A 10,209-nucleotide genomic window follows, 5' to 3' on the forward strand; every position below is an offset into this window, starting at 1 on the left:
GCAGAAATCGACCCTGCCTTCCCTTGACCTGGGACTTTCCAGCCTCTAGGACTGTGAGAAAATGAATTTCTGTTGTTTAAATCATTCCATCTATGAAATTTTAGTATAGCAGTCTGGGTAGTTTATAACACCATCAGTTATCAATTTTTCCTTCTGCTAACATCATAAAGAGAGTGGAGTTAACTCTAGATAGTTTCATTTCACGGAACTTTGTTTGAAAATATGTGAACCAAGGTTTTCTTCGAATCACAGAAGAAGTTTTCCAGAGTTCCCACAAGTATACAAGTACTTTAAAGAGACGTATTTTAAAGTCTCACTTATTGAGCATACAACTTCTAAACTTGACTGGTTTCACCTCCTGCAGAAGTTTAAAAACTAAAATAATGAAAAGTATAGGTTGAGTATCACTAATCCCCAAAATCTGGAATCCAAAATGCTTTAAGATCTGTAACTTTTTGAGCACTGACATGCTGTCACTAGTGGAAAATTCCACACTTGATCTCTTATGAGTTGCACGTATTACTAAAAACATTGTATAAAATTAGCTTCAGGTTAGATGTATACAGTACATATAAAACATAAATAAATTTTATGTTTAGACCTGGGTCCCAACCCCAAGATATCTCATTATGTATATGCAAATATTTCAAAATCTGGAAAAAAAAAAAAAAAAAAAAAAAGAAATTTGAAACACTTCTGGTCCCAAGCACTTTGGATACGGGATACTCAACCTGTATTAGAGTCTCAACCTGTGTTACAACTCAACCTGTGCACCTCAGTGCCATAGAAGTTGGTGGATTTCCAGAGGAGGAAGAAACATAAAATCTAAAATACAGTTTAAGAACTATATTTTATAGTCTAAATTTAAAATATAAATAACATATATTTCACATAAAATGTTATAAATTTATACTTATAAGTTATAAATAGAAAAATAAAATATAGGTGTAAAAGTTGTATGTTACAAATATAAAAATATAAATACAAAATTTATAAAATAAATATATACTAATATAAATTTAAATATAATAGAAATTTAAAATATAGTTTATTAAAATAAACTTTAATTGTGGATATTCATAAGAAATCATCAAGAAAATAAAAATGGACATTGATTACTCTTAGTTTAAAGACACAAAAATGAGATAACTTTGATAATAAAGATCTCATCTAATATTACCAAAACTCTATAAAGAAGGAACTGTGTTCCTCTGTTGTAGCATATGGATAGCTCAGTGCCTGGGCAAGCACAATTGGCTAGAATTTATATTATAGAATGAATAATAAAATAAACAGTGTTGTACCTTGAGACTGCAAGCCTTAGTTATCTATGTATGATGCAAATCTCAGTTCTTGACTTTTTACTTGAATTTCTATAAGAAGTAGTTTATTTGTGGAATATCAACAGTGAAAATTTGTTTTACTAAGGTTTATATGTTATTATTTCTTTGTAATTTCTTTCATTTAACGAGTACACACAGTACAAATGCACACAGTAAAAAATTCTAGTGTTCTTTCCGTAAAGTTTCTTAACCATTCACTGCTTTCCTTAGGGGCGAACGCAATTCCTTGGTATTTTGATCCATTCCTAACTACTAGTAAATGCAAGCAAAATTTAACTTTATTCCATTCACTGTTGTTTAGTGGATGTTGCTCTAAAAAAAGCAGGTGTTCTTTTTTTATGAGGTAAACTTGTTGTAATTAGAATAATTTGCATCCCACAGATGAAATGCTGTCCAAAATTCAATGATCCAGAAGCATTCTTTGAACATTAAAGTAAAAATGTGTATTGTTGTACTTTATTACTCCTTGATGAAATTGGACTTGGCAGGAGCAGAGTCTGGATTAAAGCCAAGTTGATTCCCAGAGTTTGCAATCAGAAAGCTGGCTGCACCAGAAATCAAGGCGGCAGCTTCTTGCAAGAGCTTTGGGACAGAAATGGACATTACCAAGGGCTGGACAGAAGAAGGGGAACTAACATTTATTCATCAGTAACAATTAATATAATGTGATATAAGGATTCCTGGACCTTGGCTCAAGACACCTGAGTCCCCTGACTTTGTTTCTGAAGAGCTGCTTTACCTTGAGAAATTGCCTTAGTTTCTCTGGAAGATATTATCTTGCCTATAAAATAAATTTTCAAAGATCTCTTGAAAGACCAATATTCTATAATTTCCAAAAAGACTGGACATAAGTTGTCTTAAGAATTACAACACTTCTTCATTGACTGTCAAGTGTCATAGAACCTAAAGTATTATGATTGTGTTTGGACACAGAATAAATGAGATTTTTTTGTTTGTTTTTTTTTAGAGAAAGGGTCTTAGTCTGGAATTCAGTGGTGCAATCGTAGCTTACTGAAGCCTTAAACTCCTAGGCTAAGTTATTTTTCTGCCTCAGTCTCCTGAGTAGATAGGACTACAGGCACAAACCATTGTGTCTGGATTTAAAAAAAAAAAAATTTTATAGAGAGTGTGTCTCACAATGTTACCAAGGCTGTCATGAACTCCTGGTCTCAAGTGATCCTCTTGCTTTGGCCTTCCAAAGCATGAGGATTACAGGCATAAGCCACTGTGACCGGCCCTGTGAGGTTTTAAAGTGATGTTGAACATGTACACAACTACAAACACAGCCAACTCAAAGCTGGGGAATGTATCACACTCCCGGGTTTCCACTTAACCTCCAAAATTTAGGAATTCTCAATTTATGCTTTCAGGATTTTTACATCTAGGTTTTCACCAAAGTCAGCTGATTTGTACATGCTATTTTTCGGCTCCCCAGAGGTTTATTATACCTGTGTGACTCTAGGTATATATATCTGCACATGTAGGCTTGTTTTCTTTGCCATAGTCAGCAGCAATGGTGTCTTCTTGGATGTTATGCCCTAATGTTGGGAAGCAGTAGATTTAAAAAAAACAAAAAAGACGGCATAAGACAAAGCTGAGACTGGAACCCTGTCTCTACCAGTTATCACTTTGATCTAAATCTCAGTTTTCTTCTCTGCAAAATTTAATAAATAATAATAATTTTTTAGAGTTGATATAAACATTAAATGAGATTATCATTTAAAATATTTAGCTCCGTGGCTGACATCAAATAAAACTTTAGTATATTCTTGTTATATTTATTATGATCATGTTCTTGGAGACCAGATAATTTTCTCTTTTTTCAATGTGCTTAGAAGTTGCCCCAAGAAATATATTTTTGTTTTCAGTTGGGTGAGAATTTGGTTGTTAGAGTCATATCATGGAAGTTTCATTTACACCCATGTTCCTCTTATTTCATTTTTAAAGTAGCAGCTTCATTGAGATAACATTCATATATCAAATGAGTCACCAATTTAAAGTTTTGACTCAGTGCTTTTTATTGTATTCACAAAGTTGGGCAACCATCACCACAATCAATTTTAGAACATTTTAGAAAAGAAAAAAAAATCTCATGCCCATTAGCAGTTACTCTTCTTTATCTTATTTTACCTGTAAAAGTGAGAAAAAATATTCTTGCTTAGACTGCTTCTGGAATAAATAAATGTTGAAGAAATGGGTGGTGGACAGGAGGTGAGTATATAATGCAAATAAGTTTGAGATTAATACGCAAATATTTCAACAAAATAAATACAATAAAATTCATTGATTTCTGCTTCAAATCATAGAGTAACAAATTCTGTGGAAAAGGGAACAAAGTATTTCTTTCAACAAATAATACTATTATTATATATCTATCATTCTTTTTGGCAATTGTCACAAAAACATTCATAATTCTTGACTTAGTAATGGTCTTCTGGGAGTATATCCTTAAGAGATACTTAAAATTTGCAAAAAGATTTTTGCAAGAGTTAGGCTTATAATTAGAAAATAAAAAGACGCCCCCTTTTTAAAAGCACTCAATGGGCCTGTGGCTTATGACCGATTGAGCCGTCAAGAAAGGGGATAATGAAAACACTGCTTTTGGATGAAGTGGCAGCATGTTGTGTTGTTTTGCTTCAATCAGTGGTGTGAACAGGCATTAAAAAAAAAAGAAAATAAAAGAAAAAGACATCAAAGATTTTCCTTCTCTCCCACTGAAACAATGGTACCCAAAAAACCAAACATTTCATGCTTTTGTTTAAAACCACCATTTTGTAAAAATTCTGTTTCACAGGTACAAATAAATCTAAAAGAACTAAATCACTTCAGAGAGACAAAGTCTTTGTAGGTGAGCAATAGGTGGAGAACATTTCACCTGGTACAGTTGCTGAGGCTAAGTCGGCATAGGTAGAAAAGCAAGCTTCCAAACCAAAGATAGTCTTTGCTTTGAGGAAGAGAAACCTGCTAAACCTCTGAGCTGGTATGAAGGTTTTACATCTGAGGAAGCTTCCAATGCAAAGAAAATACATTTCCCCAAATAATTCTCTTACAAGAGTATCTTATTGAGTAATCAAATATCGGTGTCAGGCCTGCAAAGGGAAGGATTTTATATTACCTTGCAATTTCATATTTAAACGTCTCTTATTTTCATTGTTTTCTGAACTCGGAAATCTTGGGTTGGTCTTGAAGACACAAAGTTGCATGGTCTTCCTGTCCTGCAGTCCTGCAACAATGACTAAAAGGAGTGACAGGTGTTAGCAAGGACAAGAGACATGTGAAACCGTCATACATTGCTTTTAGAATGTAAAATGTTACAAGTGCTTTGGAAATTGGCTTAGCAGTTTGTTGTAAAATTAAACATACACTTGCTCTATAACCCAGCAATTCCACTCTTATTTGCCCAAGATAAATGAAAATCTATGTCAGCAAAAACACTTGTACAAGAATGCAGCTTTCTTCTTCTCCAGTGTCCCCAAAGTGAAAAGAACCCAAACGACCTTTAACACATGAATGGGTAAACAAATTCATCAGTGGAAAACTATTCAGCACTAAAGAGAAACTACTGATACATATGACAACATGGACAAATCTCAGAAAATACTATGCTGAGCCACAGAAGCCAGACATGAAAACATACTGGATGATTCATTTATATTTCATTTTAGAACAGGACAAACTAATATGTGGTGATAGAACGTTGACAAGTGATTGCCTAGGGATGGAGAGTGGAGAGGAGAGTGGGGTTAACTGCAAAGGTTATGGAGAGAATTTTCTAAGGTGATAAAACTTTTCTAGATCTGTATTGGTGGCTATATGGAAGTGTGCATTTGTCAAAACTTATTGACTTATACAATTAAAATCTGTATACTTTATCATATATAAAATAATCTCAATAAAATTCATTTTAAAAAACTTACTTACAAATTCAAATAAGTTTTCTAAATGGTAATTTGCTGAAAACTATTAATTTCAGTGTTCCTTAATACAGAAAAACAAACCAATAAAGAAATTGGAACAAGCTGTATAACTAACAGCTGGGCAACGGCATAGCCAAATTATGGTACCTTAGTGTTCAAAAACATTATTCAGGGAAGTTGAATTCTTAATTATTAACACCATGCAGTAATATGGCAAATGTTTAGGATATTGACATAAACATTTATCTAGACTAAAAACTATAATTCTATAGATTGCTGACATTGAGATTAATGGGACTCATAGATCTAAGTTCTACACCATGGGAAAAAATCATAGTCATTAGTTTTAGCTGATTCTCTACCTTACTGATAATGTATAACCAAAATAACAAGAACAACTAGAAATCACACTGCTGGCAAAACTAAGGTAGTAGAATAGGTCAAACATGTTTGGCTTAAGTGATTACATTTGTAAAAGTTAATTGTCATTCTTTTCCAATAAGAGTAATAAAAACTTTGTGAAAATTTGGCCTACTAAAAATTCTCATTTCTAGCCTTATTGTAAATATTACTATTTGTTAAATATTCTTCTAGTTTATTATATTACTAAGCAAATCAAACAGCATAGTGTTTATATATTTGTGGGCTTTTGTATAAATGACAGTATTATTAAAATTTAATGAAGTCTTTGGATTGTGTATTTTATTAATATATTAGTTTATGTTTATTTCCAAGTTTAGCAACAGCCAATACTTGCGAAGAAGTATCTTATTTTTTCTTTTAGTTGCATTTATTTAAATGCCGAATTTACTCCTGTGCCATAAGTTTTTGTTTGTTCAGTTTCTTCCGGGATATCTTCTTCTGGGCAACCTCCTCTTCTGGTTTAGGAACGATCTGGTTCTTTTCAGTAAGGATCATCTCAATGTGACAGGGAGAACTCCGGTATGGGTTAATCCAACCATGAGCTCTGTAGGTCCGGCGGCACTTCTTAGGTGCTTTGTTCACTTGGATATGCTCAATGACCAGAGAATCTACATCTAAGCCCTTAAGTTCAGCATTACTCTCTGCATTTTTAGGCATATGCAGCGAAAGTTCCGCACTCTTTTTGGGCCACCAGCCTTGTGTCCAGCCCCACTGCTTGGCCTGGGTACACCTGCCAACTCCACCATTGTAATATCGGAATGGTACACACGGTTTCTGTAAAGTGACATCTTTCAGATACTTCGTGGCTTTTCGTATATGCATGCCCCTGATGGCCTGGGCAGTTTCACAAGTGTTCTTAAAGTGAACATGAAGATTGGAACCTCTTGATTTGCATGATTTTGTGGGGTTCTCCGTGTCAAGTGAATAGAGAACCATCTTCACAAATTACCTCAGGCTGCTTAGGGAAAGAGACTGAAGAAATATCTTAATATAAAATATCCATCACATTTACGTGAAAACACTAGATGACCAGAGTTTTTATTCTGATGTTCTTCCACTTCAGATCATTTTATCTCCTTAGGACCAATGTGCTCATTTTGTTTTGTTTTGCTTTGTTTTGTTTGCGTTCACTGGGGGCCAAGTTGGGTCAATTCTAATACATGAGGTGAAAAAGAAAAGAGAACAAAAGAAGTAGCTCACCATTAGGCAAATTATTTAAAAAATTGTATTCATATGTACCTGGAAAGATTTTTCTTCATATTCATATGTACCTGAAAACCATGTTTTAGAGTCACCCTTAAAAGAGTGTTGTAATTCCTTCCCCAAAATATTTTTAGGGGCTACCTGTTTCTGTTTCTGTATAAATTTAGCAATGCTGCCCATTGCTATAATTCTAGCAGCCCACTTCTATTATAATTTTATTATTTATATTATTATTTTAAAGGCATTGCCAACAATTAAACACTTTATTCAGAAATATCACAATTAAGATAAGATTTTAGAGTACTTCAGTCTTTGGGATGATCAAAATTTAGTGCAGTGTACTGAGAATTGTTTATGAAGCCTATTGTAGCTGACTCTGCACCCTGCCCAGGTTCTCCAAGCTCTTAGGATTGTAGTCCACACCAGTAGACTTCCAAGGACAGCGTGTATGTGTCTTTGAGTGTATTCTCTGGCAGCCTGAGGTCACTCTGCTGTTGCTAGTAGCAGGCTGGAAGTACGAGGAAATTTTCACTCTTCAGGAGCAGCAGTCAACAGGATTTAAATACCCAGCTTTCTGGCCCTGCAGTCAGGACAAGGCTGAGCTATATTTTCTACATGGCTCCCACAACCCAAAGTGATAACCTGCTTAATGATACACTCTTGTCATTGTGTTAAGTTACTGCTGTTGTGTTATTAAACTTGTCTCCATTTCCTGTTTCACTTTCTCATTCTGCTGTTAGTGTGTTCTGGGGTCATCTCCCATGGAACTATTTACTCTTGAATCCCTTGTTCAGGATTTACTTGTCAGGGAATCCAAAGTAGGCCACCTATCACATTTTCTCATCTGTAATTTCTAATATTATTTTAAAATTCTAAGTACCCTGGAGAAGAAAGAGCACAGAAAGGACACATGATGCCAACATTTTCAGAAAAATTAATCTCATGTCCATTGTGAACAGATACAACTCTTGGAAATATCTGAAATCACCTATATAAATTATGAAACAATGAAAGTTATTTTTATTTGTGATTATAATTCATTTTCACCAATATATAAAAAGAAAAATCTCTATCATGCCATGTATCTATTCATTCAGTCAAAAATATTTCTTGAGCACTTACTAGATCCTAAGTACAGTGATAGGTTGTGAGGGTAAAATGGTGAATAATACTGATATCATGTCTATCCTCATGAATCTTATAGTGTGATGTGTAACAGGCTATTAATCTGTCCTCATTCAATGTTAAGCTATGGTGAATGGTATGACAGAAAATATGGGGACCTCATTGAGTATGTGACAGAAGGAATTGATTTAATCTGGGTGTCCAGAGTAACCTTCCCTGAAGAAATGAAGTTTGGGCTAACGGGTGAATCAGGAGTTAGCCAGAAAGGGGGCGGAGACACATTTGCAAAGAGCAGAGAATTCCAAGGTGTGGGGTGATATCATGGAAGTTCAGAAGAACTGGAAGATGGTTACTGTGACTGGCATATGGGGGACAAGAGAGAACAATGTACCTGGACTTTTCTTGCAGGCTCTGTTAAGGTAATAAGAAATTTGTGCTGGGCACTGTGGCTCAAGCCTATAATCCTAGCACTTTGGGAGGCCAATGTGGGCAGATTGCTTGAGCTCAGGAGTTTGAGACTAGTCTGGTCAACATGGCAAAACCCCGGCTCCACAAAAAATACAATAGTTAGTAGGGCGTGGTGTTGCGTGCCTGTGGTTCCTGCTGATTGGAGCGTGAGGTGGGAAGATTGCTTGAGCCCAGGAGGCAGACGCTGCAGTGAGCTCAGATCCTGCCTTGGGAAATTGTTAGATAATATAAATTGAGAAGTAAAATAAGATTTATAGTTTTAAACAGTCACTCTGGACAGTGTATTAGAAAACAAGCAGAGATCACTTCAATGTTTAAGGAATTTGTTCTAAAGCCTAAAACTAAAACTCAGAGAGTTAAAAATGTCAAACTATTTTAAAATATATTGCTTCAACCTACTTATTAATATGTTGAGATTGCAAAGTGTCTCAAATGCTTACTTGAGAGTAGTTATAAAGGCCTAAACTGAGTAGTCAGTAACAGTGTCGGGATTATTTCTTTGTTCCAAATTCAGAGGCACTCTTATTGGCATTCAGTATATATATATATATATATATATATATATATATACATACACACACACACACATATATATATATACACATATATGTGTGTGTGTGTGTGTGTGTGTGTGTGTGTGTGTGTGTGTGTTTATTTATTTATTTATTTTGGAGTGCCAACCAGAAGCTTTGCTATTGAAGGGTATAGTAAAGTGAAAGGCCAGCAACAAAACTGTATTTTCCATATTTGTCAATCACTATAAGACCTGTTCTTTCAAAACAATTTGGATTAGGTGAATTATAGCATTCCTATCTTGTGTATGAATTACAGAGCTATCATTCTGCTACAATTATGATTACATTCATTGTAAGACAGAAGGCTGAGCAATTTAAAAAGTTCTATAATACAATTTTAAAATGTATATGAAATCACCAATCACCTTTCCATTTTCTGTTCTTCCTCTCCTTTCTTCCTTCTTCCATCTTGCCCTCCATACCCCCCTTTCTCCTCTATCTTTGAAAATACAATAAAATACATTTGATAATACAAAAAAACACAAGCTATGCTATTTCAATAGCTCTATAATGTAAACTTAAAGTAATTATTTGATTTTACCTTTGAAAAATCCTAACTTCAGTCATATTTGGGACAATAATTCTAAATCTTCATGAGAAAAAGAAATATAGCTTTTTTATGATTTGCAATCATTGTAATTAATTGTTAACAGACTACAGCATGGTTTTCTTTTACACACATATATATATAAATATTCTACTTTGTCTTTAATTCAGATTATATTATGTAGAGTGCTGGAAAATGACATATAAGAAGATGCATTTGTAGCTGGGTGTGGCGATGCCTGCCTATAGTCTCAGCTCTTCTGGAGGCTGAGGTGGGAACATTGCTGGAGCCCAGGAGGATGAGGCTGCAGTGAGCCATGATTGTCTCACTGCACTCCCTCCTGGGTGACACAGAAAGACCCTGTCTTTAAATAAATACATACATAAATAAAAAAATATATTTGAACAAAATTTGATTTAGTAAATTTTCTTCAAGTTGCCTAGTCACAATGGTATTTCACTGCATGCTTTATTTAATTATTTTTCTTTTGTTTTACTTAGCTAAGTCAATTTTCTAGGCATGTTTTGTGAGAAATGCAGTTGGATAAATTCTTTAAATTTTCTAAATGATTCATGTATGACAGTGTAAAGGTAGCTAGATTATGATAA

The 10,209-nt window shown here is 34.3% G+C and overlaps 1 non-coding gene and 1 pseudogene across 1 annotated transcript; one reads left to right on the forward strand and one right to left on the reverse strand.

Moving 5' to 3' along the window:
- The first annotated feature begins 3,864 nt into the window (after window positions 1-3,864).
- Window positions 3,865-4,000, forward strand: LOC116554422. The gene has a single exon (XR_004270202.1). It is a non-coding gene; the product is annotated as a small nucleolar RNA SNORA21 (small nucleolar RNA).
- A 2,043-nt stretch (window positions 4,001-6,043) lies between these two features.
- Window positions 6,044-6,648, reverse strand: LOC116564162 (annotated as a pseudogene).
- Between the last annotated feature and the right edge of the window lie 3,561 nt (window positions 6,649-10,209).

The sequence above is a fragment of the Sapajus apella genome, unplaced genomic scaffold, assembly GCF_009761245.1.
Source record: "Sapajus apella isolate SASKATOON/1434 unplaced genomic scaffold, GSC_monkey_1.0 scaffold1, whole genome shotgun sequence".
In the NCBI taxonomy this organism is placed as follows: Eukaryota; Metazoa; Chordata; class Mammalia; order Primates; family Cebidae; genus Sapajus; species Sapajus apella.